This window comes from Lissotriton vulgaris, unplaced genomic scaffold, assembly GCF_964263255.1.
Source record: "Lissotriton vulgaris unplaced genomic scaffold, aLisVul1.2 SCAFFOLD_8057, whole genome shotgun sequence".
In the NCBI taxonomy this organism is placed as follows: Eukaryota; Metazoa; Chordata; class Amphibia; order Caudata; family Salamandridae; genus Lissotriton; species Lissotriton vulgaris.
The window spans coordinates 45951-50574 of NW_028246527.1; positions in this window are offsets into that span (position 1 = coordinate 45951).

Below are 4624 nucleotides of genomic sequence, written 5' to 3' on the forward strand. Positions count from 1 at the left end.
TGTAAGGTTCTAATGGTCGTTGGTATCATCCTAGCAGTCCTGTTCTCGTGTTGCCTTATCATCCAATGTGGTCCCGCTTTGTGTAGTCTCTGTGCTGCAACCTGTCTTAGAAAACCACCTGCGTTTGGAGACAAGGTACGAGAAAGGATGATGATGCAACAACATGTCACTGACCTAATGAACATCGAAATAGACTCTGACATAGACTGAGTAATTGCCTATGTAAGGGCAAAAGGAGGGTCTGAGGTTCCGTGACGATTTGAAACTGTGTTTTCAACATTGTCGTAAATACATAATTTTGGTATCAGTGAACCGCAAATGATCCATTTAGCATGTCCTGGTGTTTTCGCCATGCTACGAGCAAGAGCACTCCTGTTATAAACATATTTCTGATTCACCCATGGCATCCATTTTAGATTACGGCAGCCATTTTGTATTCTTGCCCTCACATAGTCAATGGACACGCAGTGACCTCTTTCACTTAAGGACACGTAAGCTTTAGCCGGCGATTCACCTTGCTAGTGACACGTGCACCTTAGGACAGAAAACGCCATGGCCGCATGACTCGGCAAAAGCTGCCTCCCCAGCCTGAGGCCAGTCCTGCTATACTGGTTCTCGTGTTCGTTGGCCTGATCATGATTAGGTGGCCGAAGCTGGTAGCCTTGCCCATTTACGACCCACAAACATCTCTTATCCTGCTTTTCTATCTTCTGCACCTGGCTCTGCTCCCTTCCTTCTGGGCCTTTATTAGGGGGAGGTAACGAAATTTACGATGAGGCGGTCCGGGTCTTGAATGAAAAGTTGACATGGGATTATGATCGAACAGTGGGAACCCCTCTTTCGTAATGTTTTGACATCAGATATTGTTGACGATTCTTGTGTAACGCCAAATATTTATTGTTTAGGACATGAAGGTTCAGAAATGTACTAGCATGTAAAGAATTTGCCCCAAGCTGAAAATTTAGTATTTAAGGAGCAACCCACTTTGTACAAATCGAACAGGCTCCTAGATACTGCCCGTGTGTAGTTTCTGTGACTTCTGTGTCCCTGCAGTAATAAACCTTTGGTCTTTGACGCCACCATCGAGAAGCCCGTGTTTCTGTTCATTTGTGCACCGAGACAGGTAGAACTCCGGGGTCTTCGGGTGTTATCCCTGACACCTCTGGACAGAACCAAAAAGTCCAGACCTCCAATAGCCGCGAACAAGCAGCGACATGCAGGGTGGGCACCTGCTTTCCCCCACGCAAAATGCGAGCCAAAGAAATGCCGGGTGGGCACCGGCCTCAGCAGACAAAGCGCTCCCAGCGCTAGAGGGGAAATACAGCGCTTCCCAGACGCTATTAGGAAAGGTACAGCGCTCCCAAGTGCTGTAAGTCAATAAAAGCGCTTCCAGGCGCTAGAAGCACAGGAGAACACAAGTCCAGCAAAAGTCCTTCTGGCATCCAGGGGCTGGGCAGGGCCCAGGGAGGGAAGCCTTCCCCCGGGCCCCAGCAGCAGCATGCCCCTGGTAAGATTCAAGTTGGGAACAAGAACATTTTAGAAGAGGTCACAGCCTCTTTTTATACAGACAAATCCTTTGTCTAAAGGTGCAGGGTGGGGGCAAAACCAGGTGCAGCTGGTTTGTGAGCACTGTGATGGGCTCAGCCCCTCACTCTCTTCACTGGCTGGGCAAGGGTCGTTAGACGCACCTCAGGGGGCGGAGCCAGCATTGTGTGGGGAAAGCCCAGCCCTATTCAGGAACCAGGTGCACTCCTCCCCAGCCATCAGCATGCTAATCTCACACTCACCACCGGGCAGACCCATCCAGCCTTCCTGGAGCCAGGCTCACCAGCCAGCTCCAGCCAATCACACGCCAGGCATATTTTACACTAATATGCCAACTCCTAGAAGTGGCACTTCTACACAAGACATAATCATGCCACATACATCATTGCGAAGCATTCACTCTCACGAGTCTGCACATACCAGACTCGAGCCTGTACACCCCACGCATCAAGAACTACCAGGGACACATACATTCCCCATGCATTCCTATGGAAGGGCAGGCCAACCTCACTCCACGCACTCAGGGTGCGCACGCACTTTCCCCTCGGACACAGTGAAAGTGTGCAGAAACCAAGTCATCACTATAATTATTTAATAACACCAGGCAAAAAGTTCAGGGGTGAACCTGCCAGAAGGGCCAAGTCCAACAGCGTGCAAATATGCGATACATAGTGAATCAATATTGAATGTAAATTGAATCCTCGGGTTCTTGCTATTCATTGCCAACAAGCGGGTTTCCAGGTTTCTGCGAGTACCTTGCTGAATGATTAGAATGTCATCTATGTACCGTCGGTACAGGATCAGATTGTTGGTCTGTCCATCATCTGATAGGATGTGTTCAGTATAAAATTTCATCCTAAAAATTTTTGCGTAACTGGGAGCTCCAGAAAAACCCATAGAGGTTACGTTAGCTTGAAGGAAGCAGCTTTGTTTCCACTTGAAATAGCTATGGAACAGGCAGAAGTGCAATAGCTCCAATAGAACATTGTTATTATGTTATTATGTGAAGTAGTGTGGCTCATTGGTTAGAGGCGGCAGACCCGAGAGCAGAGGACGGCCCGGGACCAGGGTTCGATTCCCGACGCGGCAGGTTTCTGGACCAGCGGACTCGATAATTCTCTCGCCTCGGTGCCCACTCTGATCAGCGATCACACTCGGCAACTCTGGGCACTAGCTTGCCTCATCTTCACTAACGGCCCCACCAGACCGCCGGGGATGCCTGGTCTCACCCTGGAGATACCCACTAAGGGACCATCTCTCAGGGAAGCCAGGAAGGGTTCGCAGCGGTCGAAGCGCGGAGATACTCCTCCGGGAGTCGATCCTAGCGCTATATAAACCTGCAATTAATTAATTAATTAATTATTCTCTTGCAACTCATCTTGCCTCAGAAGTGCCCATTCTATGGATTCGATTCCCTTTAGGTGCGGAATGGATGTATAAAGATCTACCACATCCACATTGCATAGCCAAATTTCTCCAGTTGAAGGTATTCTGACATCCTGTAAAAGTTGTAGAAGATGAGTGGTGTCCTGTAGATACGAGGGACCAGACAGGAGGATGGCTTGCAGAAATGAATCAAAGTAGTGCCACAGTGGTTCATGGATAGAACCACACCCTGACACAATGGGTCTAATAGGTGGATCATGTAGATGTTTGTGTAACGGATTGTTGCTACCTGCTGTTGCTACCTGCTGGTGGAGTGCGGCGGACCAGCTGCTCTGTGGACCTTTCCCTCCTCTGCCAAACCCACGACTCGCGGGACCCGCTTCGCGGGTCCCGCAGCGCGTCGTTCATCAGAGGGCTGCACCGGGAGCTAAGGAGGAGCGCGGGGGTCAGGCAAGTGAACCGGCGGGGCTGCGAGCAAGGCAGGGGACTCCAGTGACCAGGAGCCCCTGCGCGCCCAACCAGTAACACCTGGGCTGCTCTCCCCGCTGGCCACGCCCCCCGCCAACGGAGTCAAAAGCTCCCTTTACACCAACGCCTGTGGGACACCCTTAACGGATTGTTGCTACCTGCTGTTGCTACCTGCTGGTGGAGTGCGGCGGACCAGCTGCTCTGTGGACCTTTCCCTCCTCTGCCAAACCCACGACTCGCCGGACCCGCTTCGCGGGTCCCGCAGCGCGTCGTTCATCAGAGGGCTGCACCGGGAGCTAAGGAGGAGCGCGGCGGTCAGGCAAGTGAACCGGCGGGGCTGCGAGCAAGGCAGGGGACTCCAGTGACCAGGAGCCCCTGCGCGCCCAACCAGTAACACCTGGGCTGCTCTCCCCGCTGGCCACGCCCCCCCGCCTATCACCAATTGAAAACATAGCTGTAGTATATCAAGAGTGTAGTACTTCCGCTTCGCGGGAGCGAGCGGGAGCGACCGGGAGAAGCCCGGGACAAGGGCGGGGCCGTCTAAGGCCGTCCACGGACGTACAAGGTCGGGTCGGGGCAACCTCCCTTTCATTTCATTAGTGATCCCAGATTCTTCCTTTTCTATTTTAACTGATTACTTATAAGTTTTAGCACTATAAATTGTGCCTTTTCCATAATTCTCATGATGTCCACACGCTCAGGGAAGGGCAGACAGATCACCGTAAAAACAAACAATGGCAAAGCCACTGGAACTTTGGACGATTTTATAAGCCGGGCAACTGGAATTTTAGAAAAGGAAATTGCCCTCACAGAAAAGCGTTTGTCACTTGATCTAATTACAGGAAAACGCTCATCCTTGGGGAATATTGCATCGAAAACTACCCCCATTAAACTACCTACTCCTGAGCAAAGTGTAGTTTGTTCTGATAGTAATTTGGAGGCCAGCCCAAATCTAGTGATAATCCCTGATTCACAGACAGTCCTGATAGCAGATCCAGGGGATTCCCAAGTTGAAGCTCCTATACTCACTCCCATACCCATTTCACCAGATATTACGGGGGAAAATGTGATAGATAGCAATCCGAGTAATTTAAGAAACAATGGGCCTACCCTTACACAAGATCAGATAGTGGTATCTGAGCAGGAACCTCACAACCCAAATAAACGTAAGAGAGGTGGCACCCATAGGAAAGGAGTTAAATCTAAGTTAGCGAAGTCAGTACCA